The sequence below is a fragment of the Bacillus rossius genome, chromosome 5 (assembly GCF_032445375.1).
Source record: "Bacillus rossius redtenbacheri isolate Brsri chromosome 5, Brsri_v3, whole genome shotgun sequence".
In the NCBI taxonomy this organism is placed as follows: domain Eukaryota; kingdom Metazoa; phylum Arthropoda; class Insecta; order Phasmatodea; family Bacillidae; genus Bacillus; species Bacillus rossius.
Genome location: NC_086333.1, coordinates 73,046,871 through 73,069,002, shown reverse-complemented (window position 1 = coordinate 73,069,002; position 22,132 = coordinate 73,046,871).

Below are 22,132 nucleotides of genomic sequence, written 5' to 3'. Positions count from 1 at the left end.
AAGCTGTATTGGAACAAAAAATTAATATTTTGCAGTAATACAGGGTTCGTATTCTTGCTTGTTCATTAATGCTTTGTGTTGTCCCAGCACCAATTATTTTTATATTTTCCAACATTAACTGTGCACAAAGATGAGCATAATAAATCTTTTTGAAGTCCAATTGTTGATTATTTGATTATCTTTTACACGGTTTGAATAATTTACGATTCCATGAAACATAAACGGAATTCATGCTCCAATTTCCGTAAGCGCGAAAATAAATATTTGTGATTTCAGGAAAAAAAACGTATTTCACATATGCACAAAATATTCATTATTTAACTTGTAGTATTTCATACCATATCTTGGAAACTCACTTAGGGTAAAAAAGAATACAATATTTTGTGAACGTACCAAAACAAATATTTAGAGTGTAGTTAATGCATGCCCTGGACGATGCAGCGTTGTGCCTCTCTCTCCTCCTACAGACAACAACCACCCCCTCTCTCGTGTTCGCCCCACCCGTTCCCCCCCTCTCACAAACCTTCCCCCGGGGGGTTGCTGGGTAATTCCGCCCGCTAACAAGGTCCTTCCTGCCGTCCAGACTTCAATTATGCAGCAAGCGCGACGGACGAGCGACCTGCGTGACTGCCTGCTCTTGCAATCGTGGCGAGGACTCACTTAGGCCGGGTCTGTGCTCTGGGAAAACATGTTCTGTACTACTGCAAGGGATTCCTTTGGAAACCAGTTGCCAAGAAATAGCTTGCAATTCTGCAAGATAATTATCGTAACTTTGTACAACACATGGCTATGTTTTTTTTTTTTGGTTGCATATGTGATATACGTTTTTCAAGACAAGACTAAGTATTTCGAACGGAATTTGGTGCAAATTTAATATTTAAATTGATTATTCGTTCGACCATGGAAAAAAAGAAAATTTAATATTTCATAATGTGACTTTATTTTGTTTTATTATGTTTATTAATGTGCCCGTTAATACTGGAAACCTATTCAGGGAACTGTTTAAAAATAACGTTTAACAATTGAAGCTACCGGGACAATACAAAGAATAAATTCCCGGATAATAATCCAAACGTAGTATTATTTTAAACACTTTCTTGTATTGAAAAATGTTGTTTTCATCTAAAGGTACAAATCTAAAAATATATAATTTTACGTGAATATTCCTGTTACAGTTACAAAATAATACAATACCTCGTAAAGCACAAGAAACGCAATAATATTGGAACACACAAAAACCGCAAACACAAATTAAGGTTCAAAGCTGCAAGATATCACCAACCCTACAAATTTTAAAATGTAAAAATATTACAAAAACTTCCTTACAATTATTGTGCAGTTATACATTCATTATTACTGCAACAATTTTTACGTAACTATTTCAACAGTTATCTCATATTATACCATAATATATCATGTAACCCTAGGTATTTAAGTAGATAAGACGTAGATTAAAATTTTGAGGACTCTACTTACCCTCTTGATTTTTTTCTAACCACATATTTTGCCTTTCTTCTTCGATGCTTCTCAGTTATTCAGTTTAATGTAAGTAAATGAGGTTGGAACCACTCCCAACATGAATTATTCATGAAGAACGAAGAAATAAAACGTTAGGTGGTTTAGTACGTTTCCATGAGAATTATTAATACAACACTTTGATAAATAGTCTGAAGTTTAGTTATAAATATTTTATTTTGTACGTAAAATTCACAGCTCGTAAAAATAAATAAGTAAGCTGTTAGTAGCAATAAGGTCAGCTCAGAGGCAGGTTAACATTAATATGTAATGATGTAAAACATATCCACCGATAAAAAAATACATTAAATTTTGATGGATTCCTCTGGCTTTCTACAGTATTATAACACTTGTTCAAAGACCAACTCCGGATGTTAAATTTTGTTACCATTAAAATTTCTCAATCCAGCGGTGAATCAAACACACGAACTTTGACTAACCAGATAAATATATTTAATTTTAAATAAATACATGAAGCAGTATATAAAACCAAATATAAAAACTCAAAAAATTCATAATCTAAAAACCGCCTTTTATTCCATTATATAGCTGGTGTATTTTAGAAGTTTTATTGAAAGAATATGCAGTCAAATAAATTCAAATTTTCTTTGTTATGTTTTACTTTTGTCATGTCTTAACAGAAACCGCAAAGCACAAAAACGGGAGCTGATTAAAATATCCTGTTTAATTCTTAAAAATGTGTTTGATTTCCTTCTGACATAAGTCAGCTTCAAGAACAAAGGAACACTATAAGTAGTTACAAATAAAAACCCACTGATTTTTTTTAAATTCATATCTCAAAGTGAGCACTTATTTTCATACAGGCCTGATATATTAAAAAAAAATTATTCTTATATCCGTAAAATATTACAGGCATAAAATATTTGTGTTTCTGACTGCATACAAATTTTCAATTAAAAATACCAATGAGTTCGATAACTTACGGACCTGTAATTCATATTTCATTGCACTCAAAAATAATGTGTCAACTATCACGTTACCTATAAGAAAGGAACAAGTAATAGTTCACAATTAATTTCAAACTAAATAACTATTACACTTTCGCGATATAGAAATGTGTTTATGTAATAAGTTAATATTTGTTATAATTAGCTCACATAGGTATATATTAGTATTATTGACTGTCGACTGTGAGCAGTCCATTATCCAAATGAGCTGTGTTTGTCGACAAACAGTGGTTAGTGTAACTATTAATGGGATGATTTTACTTTGAAGCATTTGTGCCAAGTAAAATAGTAAGGAATGAAAAAAAAAATACTGTTTTAGTTTTATAAAAAAATAGTTTTTGTCTTATCTTCAAATTGCTTTTCTATAGTTATAATGATTGTGTAAATATATACTTATCTATTACGTTCGAAAGGAAATGTCTTACACACTTTTTGGGATGTAAACGGTTTCTGTGATTATGTTGAATTGAGACTGCGGACGTTTGTTACACATCCCGTCCCGTCCGGTACTAACCTTATTTCCAGCGCGCGCATGCGCCGGTAGGTGAGATCCTCAGACGAGGCCTTCAACCTCCCGAGGAGGAAGGATAGTCTGCAGAAACTCCCCGTCATTGATCTGCGGGAATCCTGAGGGATCGAGAAAGTGTGTGAGAGAGAGAAAGTGAAGTAGCCCGCCCCGCAACCCCGCCTCCATCATTAGCGACAATCTGCAATGTCTTCCGCAGCCAAATATCCCACCCCATTCCCCGGGGGCCCTAGCCCTCTTTATCTTTCTTTCCCTCCCTCTGTTCTCCCCCCCCCCCCCCTTCATCAGGCGCCCCAGCGGTCCCTTGGCATCTGCTCCCACCGACGCGCGCTCGCTCCCTGGCGCAGATAAAGGCCTCCGAAAGACGCCCCCCTGACGCCACCTGGCAGGGCGCCCGGGCTGTCGCGACGCCAGAGAACCTCCCAGCGTCGCGGAGGTTCCGCTTCCGCGGAGTGGCTGCTCCGTCGTCGCGTTGAAGCCGCTCTCTCGTCAGCAGCCGATTGCGGTCCGCGCGCGCTCGTTAACAAAGATTTGTCGGTCGGTCGAAACCAAAACACACTAAGAGACTAATATACCGGTTCATTTCCATACTAACAACACAGGCGATAGTGTGAAAAATAACCCTGTAGCAAGAGTTATAGCTCTAGTAATATTTTATAATTAAATTGTTAAATTAAATACATTTTTTCTTGTGTCAAAGACTCGCTTCTTTTTTTGAGAAATTTTAATCACAATAGGTTGGTTCCCCTTCCCCCTCTTGCTCCATTTCCAAAAAAAAAATCTGTGTAATTTTTAAATATTTTTTTTTTTTAAGAGATGAGAAAGTTATTTCCGTTGTTTTAATGCTGGTACCACATGAATTAAACAGCTGCATTTCTATACTGGGAATACTGTTTGCCATCTATCGGACTGACGTGAAGACAACGACCAGTCCTGGAGCTGTCCGATATTTAGTCTCTAGAGCAGTGGTTCCCAAACTTGATTGGGCTCCGACGCACCTAACAAAAAATGCCAAATTCGGGACCCATCTCTTGGCCGTCTTAAAAAGGGGGCATAAAATATTGGCAACGTTCGGATTTCCTAGTCTCTGTGGTTAGAAGGAAGACGAGAACCAACTGAGAGTTAGTTTCAAAATACCTTTTTTTTTTTTAACATTTTACATTAATTTGTTATCACAGATAACATATGTATTATAATTTATTAACTTTAGTTAGCTCATGAACAACGGAAATTTAAGCGTCACCATTATGGATGAAGGACTGTTCAAATAAGGAAAACAACTTTAATTAGAATTGAATTATTTAATACTTAAATACCTACATATAAAGACTGTTATTTCAATGTGAAAGGTGTATTTGTTGCCTATTTTTTTCATTACAGCTGTAGCATCGATTTCAGTCGGTTACTTTTAATCACCGTTAGTTAGATACAGTCAATTAATTTCGGTATTTAGTTTTAATGCTGGTCATAGCCGAAAATCCGGCCTCACATAGATATGAGGTACTGAAGGGAAGGAGGACTTTTATAGCTTCATCAAACAGGCAAGGATATTTCTCAGCAACTGAGAGCCAGAATTTCATTAAATGCTTTGTGATTGAAACTATTTTTCAGTGACGTATCTTCTGATAAATCAATGAGTTCTTCACTTGATTTTGTTGACATACTACTTGGTAGGATGTCTTGAAATGGTTTACAAATCTATGTCAACGAGTCTAACTCTTTCATTTCTTCCCCGAAATAGGCATCAAAGTTATTTTTTAAAAATGACAAATGAGTGGACCTTGCAGACAGTACATTCTTCTTTGGCTGCACTTGCTTTTCTATACAAAAAGTTTCAACTGTTTCAAAACAATTATACTTGCCATTCTTAATACGACTCTTCCACAACATAAGCTTTTTCATGAAAGCTCGAATTCTATAGTGAACTGCAAAAATGTCTTGATTCCTTTGAACCTTGCAAATACAAATTGAGTTCGTTTAACCTAGATAAAATATCCGCCAAATATGTGATCTTGAGAATAAATTCTTCGTCCAGTAGAGATTCGATATATTCAGTTTTTCCTTCCGAGTAAATTGTAACTTCATTGCGTAATTCCACCAAACGTGTTAATACTTTCCCCCTTGATAACCAACATACCTCCGTATGCAGAAGAAGAAATGTATGAAGACTACCCATTTCTTTACATAGCTTTTGGAATAAACTTGTTTGTAAGAGTTTTGTTTCAGTATAATTTACATTTTTTACAGCTGTACCTATTTAGTACTGCTTTGAAATCGTCAGGTAATGCTGCGTCGGTGCATATACCGACACAGTTCTTCCATTGTAAACCTATCTCTTTTATATCGGAAGATTTATTTTCTATAGAAAGGTAGTAAAACTGTTCGATCATAACAATAAAGATTTCAATAATTTTCACTCAGTTAACTCATTCAAAAATACCAATAATTACGCATGCAAAAAAAATTGCATTATAACTCTGAAATTTTCGATATTTATTCATTTTGAAAAGCGTTGAAAATTTTATTTTTTCATGTTTTAAATTTCTATATAAACTAAACAATAAATACTTAAAATAATTCAAAACAAATTTCCTTTAAAATTTACAATAAGATTAAACCAAAATACTAAGTAATTATTTTCTTGCAGACGTTGAGGCAAGATTGCATATTGCTTTTTTTATTTTTTAAAAGGATAAAAAATAATATATATTCAAAGTTTGTGTTTAAGACTCCGTTTCAATCACGTGTCTCTTTACCACTAGCGAACGTAACCACGCATTTCGAATTCAATGTGTTTCACTTTGCATGTTTCAAATCTCGTCCCCGCGATTTCCTTTGGAAAGGAGGTAAGAAATGTTCGTCGGCATGAGCCGTCGGCGAGAAGAGAATATGTATCGCTCACACCTTTCCCGAAGTTTCCCGATTCATCCCCCCCCCCCCCCAAACACCACTTCACCAAAGATATTCCCCCGCCTGCGAGTAGATGCAAATCCAGGATACCATTCTTTTGTCGGTTATAGTGAAAGCAAAAGTGCTGAGAGAGAGAGAGAGAGAGAGACGGAAAGATGCCAGGTTTTGCTAGTACAGTAATTCCGAGCGATAGGTATCTGAGGGATCATAGAGAGGGAGAGAGAAAGATGAGAGTTTGTCGTGAAGAGGAGGATAGGAGACAAGGATAAAGCTGAGGAAGGGTGAAATTTTTGTCTGGCGAAGAAGAAAAAGGAGCCCTAACCCCTCGTCTCTTTTTTTTTCTCCTCCCCCGCTTGTTCTTCGAAGGGTTGACGCCTGGCGGAGAGCCGAGAGGACGCCACGAGACAAAGACGAGGAGGAATAAAGAAGAGAGAAAACAAAAAAGAATATAGGTCGGAGGGAGGTTTGATACCCTCATGCGTAACACTTACCCCCTGCCTTGCCCCTTACCGCCCCCCTTTCACTCACCACTCGTTCGCCCATTACAAAGGCCTCGCTAAGAGAGAGTTTGTCCCGTCTTGCGGAAGGGGAGGGGGAGGGGGGGATAAGGGTGACTGCCCATGCGTGGACGCCTGTGCGACGCTGGCAGACGTCGAGAGAAAAAAAAATAAAAAAAATAAAAAGACCCAGAAACGCGAGCGCGTCGGAAAAAAAAAACATTAAAGAAATGGTTTCCCCGCACTCACGTCTATTATTATTATTTTTTTATCGCGCCCCGTTTCGTCACTTACTTGTTTTCCCAGGCCTATCACTCTCGTGACTGGAAAACGGGGGAAGAGTTTTCGCTGTAAATACAATCTTCTGCTCTCCACCCTCCGCGGTTGAATAACTGTAACGGCGACGTATCGTCTACTGCACCAGTGTTCGGGATGTTTTTACACCTCGGATTTCACCATCTCGTTAGTAAAAAAAACCATACTTTTATAAGTAATAATTTCTCATACATTTCGAGTGATTTCAAGAAAGAACGTGACCAGAAATTTTTTAATCATAAGCTAATGCCGGTAATAGCTCAGTACATAAAACCCTACTGCATGGTTAATTATCACCATTTTACTGTTTTAACCAACACATTTATTTACCTATTCTATTTGAAGCCATGTTTGTAGTTTATTTCATTTATAATTTTATAAAATAAATTCGTTATTTTTACCATTGTAATGATATTGCCTAATGATGCAGATAAAACTTTTTTTTTGAGATCATATAGGTGCTTCCAGCAGCATTGATTTGTCTTTTTTTTTTAATATTAAAGAATCATTTTACGGTAAAAATATATATCGAGGCGTCTGAATGCAAGTATTTGGTATTCATTTACCTATTATGATACTGAATAAACTATTCTCTAACAGTTTTGAGCTATAAGTATTTAAACAGAATTATTAAAACTAAATAAATAAAATAAAATGAGGAAGATTATGGTCTTAATGTTTTTCAAAACATGCAATAGGAGTTTTTTTTTTCACAATACAAATATGATGTAATTTCTATGCATTTAACGTATTACCAAACAAATTCACCATAAAAGATATTTATATGGTGAATCTCCCATGCATAGGTTAATTTATTCCTCTGCATGTTTATCAACGTTACCAAATAAATATTTTAGATTTGGTGAGTTTCTACATGAGATTACTCTAGGCTAAGAAATAAAAAGGTTGTTTGAAAAAAAAATTACAGAAATATGATGAATGATGAAATGCAAAAATTAACGCTTGGTATTTTCTCGGCGCGGAAAACTTCAGAAGGTTCACTTGTTCACATTAGACTCAAGTACACAGACAAGCAGGAAAGAAAGAGTGGGCGATACTTTGCATACGAGTCTCTCACTGAATCTTTGGATGTTTAGTACTTACATTTTTTTTTTTTTTTAATCTCTAGAGTCTTCATTACTATCACCAGCCTTATATTCATAATCAACATCATCATCATCCCAGCTTTCATCATGTTTGTGAACCATATCCATTATAATTATTATAACGCGTCGTTTTCATTGTTTTTGTCTCAGAGTTTCATCACAATGATTCGATCTTGTCAGTTTCCAGGTGCTTCTATGTTATTTCTAAGTTCGCGCGAACAACAAGAATTTTGTGTGTGTGTGTGTGTGTGTGTGTGTGTGTGTGTGTGTATATATACACACACACCATGAAGGTGGAACCTCCTTCTCCTATGTATTTTGAATACTTTACAATTCTAAATTATCAACTATATCTGAGGTGGAAAAGGTATACTCAGCAATTCCACCATCTTCGAAATCATAATAGTCGTGTATCAGTTTGCCCTCATTCCACTACCTTGTTGTTGTAGACCTGTGCTCGTTGTTATCAGAGTGTCCAATCAAAGCGACTTTCATGAAGGCACGTGACTGGGTTGGCCTCCAGTCGCACTTCCCCCTCCCATGCCGTGCGAGGTCAATGAACTCCATTCTTGACGGGAAGTTCGTCCCTTCAGTCGGGTTCTTTCAGAGGCGGAAGGAAAAGCGTTTATTTTCACTCACACGGGACCTGGGAGCTTGAGGAAAAGTTCCGATGGAAATATTCCTGACATTACACTTCCGCGATTTGTGAAGAAGTGTGATATGCTCCACTCCAAGATACTGGAAAATTTCACTTGCACTTCAACAAAATTAAAAAAAAAAGAAGTGTGTGTACTTATGCGCTTTAGAAGTTACACTTATTTTTTTATTTAAAACAATAAACTATTTTTAAATTTACTCTAACATAAATTAAATAATACCTCATTATTCAATTTTTCTTCAAACAAGTGTATAATATTAATTATTGAAATTAGTAAAATATTCATGATAATGTTTAAATAAAAAGGAACAGTAAATTTGCTGCATTTAAATTTCATTAATTAATTTTAATAATTTATAAATTAATAATGTAAAAAAATGTTATGAAAATAAATACACACGAGAAAAAAAAATATTTTTAAATAAATATACTTGAAAATACCCTTAAAAACGTTTATAAACAGAATTGATGTCAATAATATTCATAAAAATAACTTTTTAATTATATTTCATAGTATTCAATATTAATTACTAAAGTACGTGTTTTAAAAGCACATATGAAATTTTTATATGTATGTAGCCTTTTTTCATCCTGTCAATTTTTTTTGCATGCTGCGTCATTATTTCATAACGCGCTTAAAGAAATTTAACTTAAAAAAATCTCTGTTTAAAAAATTTAATTTGAACCGCCCCATTAAGGATATTCAGAAAGAAAAATAAGGTAAAAAAACGCAGGAAGTAAAGAATATCGTATTTATAACCTTTTCGATGCTTCTGAACTCATTTAAAAGTAAACGAAATTGATTTAAATTTTAGAAAAAATATTGCAACACAATTGCCATTACATTTTGGAACCAAAGATAATTTTCGAAGTTGCTTCCAGGATTCGTTCTCGATTTTTTCGATATAAATAAAAATAAGGTTTAGTTTAATATAGAGAAAAAAATAAAGCTGGATTAATCAATCAAGTATAACATTTCGCTTACATCGGGTCTATTAAAGGCGTAAAATATAATAAGATGCTGGTACAGGATTGACGGATAGAAAACAGGAAAACCCTGAGAAAACCTACATTTGCAAGACAAAATTTCAGAAGGCGTTGTCGTAGCGCCTAAACTTAGGCAGTGTGTATTGCAGTGTATGGCCGCCGCATCGCACGTAGGAACCAGCTACGCATTGCAGGCGAAGATAGAACAGTTCCAATCAATAAGTTAATGCTTAAAAAGGGAGGAACAAACACTGCTTATTTGATACTGTGTCAAATTTAACACTTCAAGATTGTTTGTTGAATCAATTTCAAGGTCACACTGCTAAGCTGTAACACGTGAACTGGGAACAGGAAAATATGAGGAAATAATTTGGGAAACAGCGTGCTGTGCCGTACGTTTATTTGCAGCGAGATGTTAGGAAAGCCCGCTGCTTCATTCGTTTTCGTTGTTTATGGCGAATGATATATAAAATGAAGCAAGTTACGATTTAATAACACGGAACTCATGGTGTTCCGAACAGCCGAGCGCAGAGCTACTTCATACTTGCCCTCTCGCAGCGCCATCTTGAGACCTGAAACACTGTTCCAAAACAGACTGCAAATAAGGCGCAAGTGCTGTTAAAATGCACGAATCGGACACATTGAAACATATTATGGGAATCTTTTTTTTTTTTTTTTTTTTCGCTCTAATCGATTGTTTGGATGTTTATTCCTCAAAAAATTTTAACACATAAATTTTTACTTTAATGCGGAAATCTAAATTGCATTGTTCCAAAATAAGACGCCATTAATCTTACATTTCTATAAGTACGCAGTTTAAGCCCTCCTGTTTCCAAGCTAAGCTAACTCTGAAACTTAAATTAATAAACTATTCAATATTTACTGCTACCTTTCAAACGCAAAGTATTTTTCTTTTTACCTTACAGTGTTTTTTTACGTTTACTATGTGTTATAAGCAATTTTTATTTTAATCCATGGCTTTCGATATCGTTTGAGCAATGTATTCAAATCAATTTGTTTGGTTAAACTTCTTGATACGCGTTATTTAAAAATGATGAAATAAATTTACGATGCACATACATTATGCTACGAAATTTTCACAGAATTAAAAAATACTTCATGAAAATAAGAATTATAAATGTGTTTTTTAAACTTATGCTTTAGTGGTTGATATTGAATACCTACTGGTCCATATCAATAAAAACCTTTATTTATTGCGAATATGAATTGTTTATGGACTTTTTCGAATGTATTTTCGAGTGTATTTATTTAATCAAAGTTAAATATAATTTATTTTAATAAAAAAATTAAATTTTTACACTATTATTTATAAATAATTAAAATTAATAAACTATAATAAACATTCAACATGTTTATTAATTAAAACTAATCTCAAATATTTTACTTAATTAAATAATTAATTTATGAACTTGTTTGTATTAATATTGAATACAGAGTTTTATTTATTTATTTTTTAAATTTAATTGAAAATTTATTCTTCTAAACTTTTTAACATCACTCCAGCCCTTTTATTATTTATTTCTATTAATTATTTTCATGCAATAATAAAGTTAGAATAAATTCTAAAGTGCGTCCTTAAGAACACGCAAAAGATGTTTTGAAAAATATTTGTTTTAGTCACATTTTAGTAAAATATATTCGTATTGTTAAAAAAAATTAAGAAAACTTTTTATGTGCTCAAAATGTCAGTTTACCCACATAAAAATACAATAAAAAATATTGGTTTTTAAGTTTAAATCGTCACGAATAGCTTTATTAGGAAAATACCATTTTACGAAACATGTCATTACTGTATTCAAGATTTCTTTCATATGTAAAATTAAAAAATAATTTTTTACTGCTGTTAACACATTCCAATAAATTCACTAGTTTAAAAAAAGACAGTCTACTAATTTTGCTGATTAATATTTCGCCTACTAAAGTGGATAACTTTTACACCTTTTTTTGTTGGTTTCAGTGTATTAAGAAATATTTGAAGATACAATAAAGACACACATATTTAAAAATTGTATGCAATGGTATTACTGCAGAAACCAGCGAAGCATTTGTATGGTAAGTTGCAATACGAAAACAGAATCTCCCAAAATATTCACTTCAGTGAACGAAGAACGCTGGTTACAAATTATCCAGGGATAATTCGTAAATTTACAAAGATAGTTATCTTCGTAAAAATACGGCCACTGAGTCAACTTACTTTGTACATTAATCCAAAAGAATATTCGAGGTATATTAACAAAACATTTTTAAAAATGTTTAAGTCTACAGTAAGAACACTCGAATATTGATCACACTTGTTCAGAAGGAAACATACAACTCGAAAGTGCAATTACGTCGTGGTATCTACAAAGATCCATTTATTTGTAATTACGAAGAAATTTTCGTTTATATATTTTAAATTATATGTTCGCAAAAAAAAAAGATCCCTAAGGATTTAATCTTCAGAAAAAAGAAATTGATTGTTATTTTTAAACGGGTACATAGAAATTTTTTGCGCATAAAAAAGTTTTCTTTAAATGTTTTAACAATACGAATAATTTTTTCTAAAATGTGGCTAAAACAGATTTTTAAATATGGTTGGGGGTACTCGTATACCCACGTTTGATGTTATAAAAAATTACTTTTTATTTTGCTTGCAATAATTAATGGAATTAAAATAATAAACGGATTGTAGTAAGTTTTTAAATATATTTGGATATTTATAAATTTAATTGAATTTTTTTAAAAAAAAATAATAATTTTTAGTTGAAAATTCCGTAAAGCAGTGTGTCCATATCGAGCGAGTTTTTAAATGCTCAACATAAAAAAAAGACGCCACTCGGATTTGTTGAGCAGTTTCCCGGTCGCGAGGTTTCTTCCGGAGCGCTGCACACTGCGTGTGTACCCAGGTGCACGCTAGAGGAAGCGGCTGGGAGGAAGTGTACACGGAGCAAGATTCGATCCGCACCCTGGGGGTGCAATAACGACGTGGCAGCGCCCCCGTAAATTGAAAAGGAAACGGAAGGGGTGGGGTCGTCTTCCTTATAACGTACAGGCGATAAGATACAGTGTCTTCGGTTATTAAATACATACTAGCGTGTTCCTCCCGTGCGAATAATCGCACTCTGTTTTTTTTTTTATTTTCTTTAACCATCGCAACAAGTAATAATAAAAAAATTATCATCAAACGTGAAATAATTGATTGATTGATGGAATAAATAAATTAAAAATATGTATGTGGTGCATAGTAGTAGTGTTATAAGGTGTAAAAAAATAATTCTAGTGCTAATTCTCCGCCTGCTGTCATCGATGCGAAATAAAATAAGTAAAAATTCTTAAATCTATTTATAAAAAACTTTTTTCAAAATCGGTTTTGTAGTTTTTGTGTGATGCTTGAACAAACAGAAAAATATTTATTAATAACACAGAAATACATTAAAAAAGTAATTCAATAATATACTATTTTAATTCAAACAATATCTTACTGAATAGTAAAAAAAAATAATCTTTATAATGATACCAAATTCATATGAATTAACTACGTGGTTTTTGCTAAAATAAATAGATGAATACAGTGGAGTTTGTATTTTATTATTATATGTGTTTGTTAAACATTAAATTTTATTTTTTCATGAATTCAGCTAACATGTTTCAGAATAACAAATATAGCTTGCTGCAGTAAAGTTCTTTTATCGTGGCGAGAAAAACTTTAAAAAATTAACTACACTGTAAAAAAATCTTTGTACTTTTGCAAGGATATTCCTTGGAGACACAGTTGCCAACGATATCATTTGTAAAACTGCAAGACAGAGCTTTGTACCGTTGGCAATTTTACCAAGCTCTCGTTTGCAGGTTTACAAGTGATATCGTTGGCAAACTGGATTTCCATGGATTTTCCTTGTAAAAAGTAAAAAAAAAAAATGTACAGTGTACTTTTAGGTAAAGTAATTTATTAATGAATTAAGTTTATAAGATCGTTTGCAATACTGTCTATTACGAGCGAGCGTTTCATATCCATTACGAAACGAGATAGTGAAAAATCATTTTAGTTTAAAGACCAGTCATTAATTTAGTTTTATTAATAAAAGATAATAAAGTTTAAATTAAACAAAACAACTATTACATAAACATTGGAAAGCTAAACGAACGCGAATTGCAATCATGGCAGTTTATGGTTTATATTTTAAAGCTTAGGAAACATCATTGCTTATGGACTATAGTTTAAAATACATATGATAACCTGGAATAAAGAGTAATGCAAAGGATAATAAATGAGAAATGACAACAACGATAGAAAATTTAGACAAAGACAACTTAAATTATTACTAAGTAACAAATATGAGAGAAGTCCAAAAAGTGCTGCTCTGATGTGACATTAAAACATAACCTTGCAAAACTTGTCGTGAAAGATTATGTCAGATTGATTTTTGTAATTAAATATCTGGGAAACATGTAACAGTTTTTTGATACTTCAACTGACACAATTCGAGCGAAAAATAGTTTGCACCTATATAAACAAATATTTAATCTCACTTTGCTCTATGAGACGTAGAAAAGAGTTTTAATGATGTTTAGTGATGTTTAATGTGAAAACCTTTGTTTAACAATAAACATTTATTTCATGTTTTTTCGCACCACATCTCTGTGATTGAAAATCTTGCCCTCCCGTCCCACTTCTCCGGACAGGGGGTAACAAATATAGTTTACCACAAATATTTCTTGTTATAAAAAACAAATATTTCTTATGTCAGCGTAATTCAAAAGTTGGAAACTTTGTTGTGCCCTAGGGAAATAGCGTTACTCAAAAAAAAAACGGGCGGGCTTTTGTGTTCTGCGGGATGCAGATTCGGATAATTTCCCGTGAGATTGGAAAGGTGGGGCAAAAAAAAAAAAACAAGTTGTAAGCTTTTCGCGGGCACAAACAGCTGGTAAATTAATGAAGAGGGAAGATGGCTTGTGTGTGTTTTGCGGTGGTTTGAAGTCCCTCGGGGCGCTCGGGATAGGACGTTTCGTTCGGGGGGGGGGGGGGGGGGGGGGGGTCACGTTCCGATACCTCAGATCGGCCTCCGACGAGAGTTATTGTGCTCGCTCCCGACGACGCGACTGGGACGACTCGTGGGAGGACTCGGAACTGCGAGGGCAAACACCGTCGTGGCTCTGGACGCAACCACCACCACAACCCCACCCTCTCCTCGTCCGGCCATTTACCGTCGTTTCGTGGCTTCTGGCCCGGGGTGGCCCCCGCAAACAAGGCTCGCCCCAACCCCCCGGAGACGGCTTTGTCGCAGCAAGAAACGCTTGACAACCCCTGGCTGAAGAGGTCGCAGGGCCTTTCCCCGCTTATCCGCGAGGCCATCCACTCCCACCTTTTGTGTCCACCCCTCACCACCCCAACACCCCCCCGGCTCCAAGAGCCCGCAACAGCAGGTTAATTTACTCAGAAACGGAGTAAATGGTACTTTCCTTTTTGTGTCCCTGGCAACAAAAGCCCTCCTCAGATCCAGGACGCCATTCAAGGACTCTCCCTCCCTCCCTCCCTTCACCGGGCAACAACTTCTTCTTCGCCCAGCAACAACCTCCAACCCTGTGCGCGGTGGATGGATTCGCCTTTGATTAGAGTAGTTGTGCAGTCAAGTGGTGTCCTAATCTACCTTCGCTTATCTCTCTCCCTTTCGCCCCGCCGATTACCTAAAACGACATCTTTTTATCGTAGACCACAGATGATATGACTCTTTCAAGGACAGGATCGCCTAGGAACACGCAAAGTGTAATAACAGGATATTTTTACGAAGCATTTAAAAGATTATTTTACATTATTTTTATATATGATCTGGTCAGTATTTTCATCGTCATCGTCTTTGCCGATGAACAAATTGTAGGTTTTATTCAAAAGAAATTAATTGAATTAAACATATGTTTTTGGTATACACTTTTAATACGTTTTCCCTACTTTTGATAATTATTTTCATACATTATTTTAAACTATACATAAAATTAAATTACGTTTTTTAACTATTGAAATATTCACGTTTGTACTAAATTATACAAAAAGTATCTGTCATTCCCCCCCCCCCCCCCTTAAACTAGCGGAAAGAAAGCTTATATTAGTACATTTGCAATTATTATAGATGTTCTGAGCATAAAATTTTGTAAACACACATTAAAAAATTATATTTAAAACTCATTCAGTAAAATTAAAATGTGTAGATCTTGTTTCCACAGATAAATCTTAATCGTCAGTTTTAATCAGTATTGTTATTTCTTACTCTAAATATTTTTTTTTTATTTTTAATATAGGTGATACTAAAAATTCAGAATTTGTGATTTTTGGTAGGTGTTTTTTTAGTTTAATGAAATATTTTTCCAAAAGTAAAAAAAAAAACTTTTTTGGGATTTTTTTAACATTGAAGGGAGTAGTATAGGTTAGTATGTTCTGACACAGGCTTCCAGGCTGTGGTGCTGTGTGTCCTTTCCGCCATATTGGATTGTGACGTCACGGCGGCCATCTTGGATGACCTTGACCTTGACCTTTGACCTTGACCTTTAATTTGATCCTCAAAAATCGCCAAAATCCGCCAAAATTGGGCAAAATTTGCCCAAAATTCCTCAAAATTCGCCAAAATTTACATTTATGTGGAAAAAAATTCCGCCAAAAAATCTCAAATAATTCCACAGTTCAAAAATTAGGATTTCGAAAATCCTCAAAAGTCGCTTTGCCCTAGAAAAAACGAAAACTCCTAAAAGCGGCTTAAAACTCCTAAGAGCTAGCCGCTTATAAGCCGCCGTCCTTGAAAATAAGGATGTCATGGCAGCCATATTGGATGATGACGTCACCGTTGCAAATTTTGTTACGGCCGCCATCTTTAACTTTTTATTTATTATCCGATTTTAATGAAAAAAAAATTAAAAATTATAAAAAAAATCCATTTATTAATATTTTAATAAAAGATTTATAAAAATTATATTTTTACGACACGGAGTTCGGAGTCCTCGGTTCGAACCCGGCGAGGGCAAAAAAATTAAAAATGGCGACCGATCCTTCCCCCCGTGGTGTGTGCTAGCAGACTGACTCCCACCACTTTTTTTCAAAGCATATAGATCGTCATCTAGTATGACGTCATGTCCGCCATCTTGTCTTTGATGCTGGAAGCCATCATCAATGTATCGTCGGCGAGAGTGCGCTCACGCCATGTTAGTTTAGTTCTTATCCGATAGAGTGCAGTAATCATTTATTACTGTGACACCCGCCATCTTGAAATTTGGCCGCCATCTTGAAAATCCGTAATTATTTAGCTAGAAATTCGGGAAAAGTTCCAAAATTCATTAAATAAATCACTCATTAATTTACATATTGATTCGATCGATTCACGTCCTCGGTTCGATACCCGATCGATGCAATAATGTTTAATTTTATGAAAAAATAATAATTTCAATAAACCATGTTAAACTTTCGTAAAGAGACTTTAAATCCTCTACTACCATCATCCTATCAGACGTCAAGACTACCATATTGGAAATTCGTAATTTTAATGCTAGAGATTCGGGAAAAAGTTCAAAATTCATTAAATAAATTTGTAATCAATATACTGATTGATTGGATCGACTAAGGTCCGTGGTTCGATCCCTTGTCGATACAAAACAACATTAATATTTTAAAAAAGTACCACTAAAGTGTAAGGTTTGAGAAAATAAAAAACACCGCAAGTTCTTTTAAAAAAACTTTTATTTCATACATACTACACTACTACAAGTACAAAAAAAAACACTGACAAATTACTAAAGTTTTGTGGATTTCTCGATTCAAACAGTCTTCTTATTGTACGGACTAAGCCTTTTACATGACTTTAAATGTCTATACGATCCGTTCATCACCACAGCCAGAGACGGACTGAAGTTCATATCACTTATATAGTCTCATTAGCCGGTACAACACATGAGTCGAAACAATAACCATGTTCATTATACGTCTCGGAGCATTTTTTATAATGACGATGTAAGCTATCGAGACGTGAAATTAGTTTATTACATTTTATACACTGAAATTGTATTCTTTGAACATTATTAGAACAACCGCTCCTTTCATGTCTGCGCGCATTTGAAGTTCTAGTAAATGATGCGTCACAATATTTGCACTGATGCGATGCACGCTCTTCATGAATTGAAGTCTAGAATGCAGATGGTGAAACTTCAGCTGATGGTGGAACAGCACATATCGAAGTCTCCTCCAGCATTGTCAGAGGCGTTGCCAACGGGATCTACTCCAACATCGTCGGCGCCGACGTCATGGTTCTCGTAGTCGATGGTACATCCTCCATCGAGTACGACGTTAAAGTCGGTAAAGATGCCATCGAAGTCTCAAGAACAGGCAATTACGCGACTTATACACCAGAAGAAACAAACTAGGTGATCCGTACACCGTCAACGGCAGTAACAAAATAAGCGTCCTGCTGTATAGGACTCGTTTATATACATTAACCGGTTTGAATAATACGCTAGTCAAATCAAGAACAATTTACTAAAATACTAGAGTCAAAACAACATTAAAAAATAGAAGCACCATCAACAAAAAAGGAAGCACATTTGGAAGCACCTTCAAAAAGGTAAAACAATAGGAAGCACCGACTACGAAAAAACAGCACATTTGGAAGCACCGACAACGAAAAGGCAGCACATTTGGAAGCACCGTCATCGAAAAGGCAGCACATTTGGAAGCACCGACTACCAAAAGGCAGCACATTTGTAAGCACCGACTACGAACAGACAGCACATTTGACAGCACCGACAACGAAAAGGCAGCACATTTGGAAGCACCGACTACGAAAAGGCAGCACATTTGTAAGCACCGACTACGAACAGACAGCACATTTGACAGCACCGACAACGAAAAGGCAGCACATTTGGAAGCACCGACTACGAAAAGGCAGCACATTTGACAGCACCGACAACGAAAAGGCAGCACATTTGGAAGCACCAACTATGAAAAGGCAGCACATTTGGAAGCACCGACAACGAAAAGGCAGCACATTCGACAGCACCGACAACGAAAAGGCAGCACATTTGGAAGCACCAACTACGAAAAGGCAGCACATTTGACAGCACCGACAACGAAAAGGCAGCACATTTGGAAGCACCAACTACGAAAAGGCAGCGCATTTGGAAGCACCAACTACGAAAAGACAGCACATTTGGAAGCACCGACAACGAAAAGGCAGCACATTTGGAAGCACCGACTACGAAAAGGCAGCACATTTGGCAGCACCGACAACGAAAAGTCAGCACATTTGGAAGCACCGACTACGAAAAGGCAGCACATTTGGAAGCACCGACTACGAAAAGGCAGCACATTTGGCAGCACCGACAACGAAAAGGCAGCACATTTGGAAGCACCGACAACGAAAAGGCAGCACATTTGGAAGCACCGAAAACGAAAAGGCAGCACATTTGGTAGCACCGACAACGAAAAGGCAGCACATTTGGAAGCACCGACAACGAAAAGGCAGCTCATTTTGGATGCACTATCATAAAGGCAGCACATTTTGGAAGCACCATCGAATAAGGAAGCACATTTGGAAGCTCCATCAACAAAAAAAAAAAAACAAAAAAAAAAGGCAAAAAGGATGCAAAATTTACGAGATCTAAGTCTTAGTTAGAAATCAGAATACAAGAAATAAAAACATTAAATTCTTATAACTTAAATTATTTATTTTATTTCTTTTCATTATACAAATGCAAGTAAAACAAGCCATTATTGTATGTAGCCAGCTTCCCTCAGTTCCTTGAGTATGAAGGATATTTCTTTGATGCACGAATAGTTTCCTGCACAAAGCGAACCATGTAGAATTCTTAACCGGTCAACCAATATGTTTGGATCTTTCCATGATGTGTAATCATTCTCTTCTATCACCATCTTCCTTGCACCTTTATAATAAATATTATGGTCTCTGGTGTCTTCCGTTTTACCACCAACCTCAGGGTAACTTTCATGTTTGAGACGGTGATCATCACAAGCTTGATCAGATTTATTTAATATATCACGTCGTTTCCAACGTTTCGGTCTCAGGACACCGCCACATTCTTCGATCTTGGCAGCTTTAGGTGCTTCATCATAGGCTATGTCTTTGTCAGCAGCCTCAGAGTCACTGTAACAATCACCGTAGAAGGAATCGTCTTCACCCAATTTACCATAATAATTCGATGTTGATGATGTTGAAGTGTCTTCATCGTCTTCATGCTTCCTTTTTAGGAGTCCATCATTTTTACAAAGTAGGAAAGAACTACTTGAATTCGGCTGGAATATATTCTCACTTTTCACGTTAAGGATTCTTCCATTGTCTTCATTCTTCCGTAAATCATCATCCTCCTTCAATTTTAGTTCTTTGTCGAGATCGGAAGAGCCAAGAAAATTATTGTCGTAATGCAGATCACTCTTCCTTAGGCTAGTAGATTCATCGTTGTCCTCTAGCTTGTACGCAGGCTTGGCGCTACAAGTTCTGCCATGTCTTTTTAGGCTCTCTCTCCGCGTAAACGACTTGCTACATCGAACACAACTTATCATATTGCGCAGTGGATTTTTAACACAGTCATTCTTCTCGTGTTGTCTTTTATTCTTTCTCAAGATAAACTCTTTACTGCAAAACTTACACCTATGTTCTTTCGATACAGCGTCAGATCCCAAATCGGAATTCATATTAGTTACTGACACTAATGTCAGATGCAAACTAAGAGTTTTAAATTAGATATATTACTTAAATATAATTTTTTAATTATTTCATCAGCGATAATTAATATATCTCATGCAAAAGTACTTTATGCATGTAGTTCTGCTTTTCAACAACAGATGTCGACACATGTTGCTTGCAGGTAAATAATATTTAGTTCTTTTATGCGGGATGCCTGATGCTCACTAACGATCGCAAAAGAAGGATGGCTCCGATAGACTCCAAGGAAAAGGAAGTTCGTCTTGCATGTTGGTGCTCCACAGATGTCTCATGGCGTAATATTAATTTGACTGAGTAATGATATTTGACAATTCCACCTGATAAAAAAAATTGCAAGTTTTGATTTAGTAGCAGAAATTATCGAATTAAATGTAACTCCAATTAAAATGACATGTCTCATTAGACAAAAAAAAAATCCATGCAGAGAGCGGTTCCTCAGAATAGTCAGAAACACTTGAAGAAACCACAGGAATGATTGCAAGAACACGGGAAAAACCATCAAAATATTGACATTAATAATCAGGAGCACACGGAGAAAACCATCATAATATTGGCAAGAATAATCAGGAGCACACGGAGAAAACCATCATAATATTGTCCAGATTAATCAGAAGTACTCGGAGAAAACCACCACATGTTTTCCTTGATATCATAAAATTACAGGAAAAAATATTTAAAAATAAAAATAAATTAAAAAATAAATAAAAATAAATGCATAAATTTCTGGCTTGTACAAGAACTCTATCTTTGCTCATCAATGATAAGTTTACAAGCTATCAGAAACTGTTTATGCATTTATTTTTATTTATTTTTTAATTTATTTTTATTTTTAAATATTTTTTCCTGTAATTTTATGATATCAAGGAAAACATGTGGTGGTTTTCTCCGAGTACTTCTGATTAATCTGGACAATATTATGATGGTTTTCTCCGTGTGCTCCTGATTATTCTTGCCAATATTATGATGGTTTTCTCCGTGTGCTCCTGATTATTAATGTCAATATTTTGATGGTTTTTCCCGTGTTCTTGCAATCATTCCTGTGGTTTCTTCAAGTGTTTCTGACTATTCTGAGGAACCGCTCTCTGCATGGATTTTTTTTTTGTCTAATGAGACATGTCATTTTAATTGGAGTTACATTTAATTCGATAATTTCTGCTACTAAATCAAAACTTGCAATTTTTTTTTATTAGGTGGAATTGTCAAATATCATTACTCAGTCAAATTAATATTACGCCATGAGACATCTGTGGAGCACCAACATGCAAGACGAACTTCCTTTTCCTTGGAGTCTATCGGAGCCATCCTTCTTTTGCGATCGTTAGTGAGCATCAGGCATCCCGCATAAAAGAACTAAATATTATTTACCTGCAAGCAACATGTGTCGACATCTGTTGTTGAAAAGCAGAACTACATGCATAAAGTACTTTTGCATGAGATATATTAATTATCGCTGATGAAATAATTAAAAAATTATATTTAAGTAATATATCTAATTTAAAACTCTTAGTTTGCATCTGACAATAGTGTCAGTAACTAATATGAATTCCGATTTGGGATCTGACGCTGTATCGAAAGAACATAGGTGTAAGTTTTGCAGTAAAGAGTTTATCTTGAGAAAGAATAAAAGACAACACGAGAAGAATGACTGTGTTAAAAATCCACTGCGCAATATGATAAGTTGTGTTCGATGTAGCAAGTCGTTTACGCGGAGAGAGAGCCTAAAAAGACATGGCAGAACTTGTAGCGCCAAGCCTGCGTACAAGCTAGAGGACAACGATGAATCTACTAGCCTAAGGAAGAGTGATCTGCATTACGACAATAATTTTCTTGGCTCTTCCGATCTCGACAAAGAACTAAAATTGAAGGAGGATGATGATTTACGGAAGAATGAAGACAATGGAAGAATCCTTAACGTGAAAAGTGAGAATATATTCC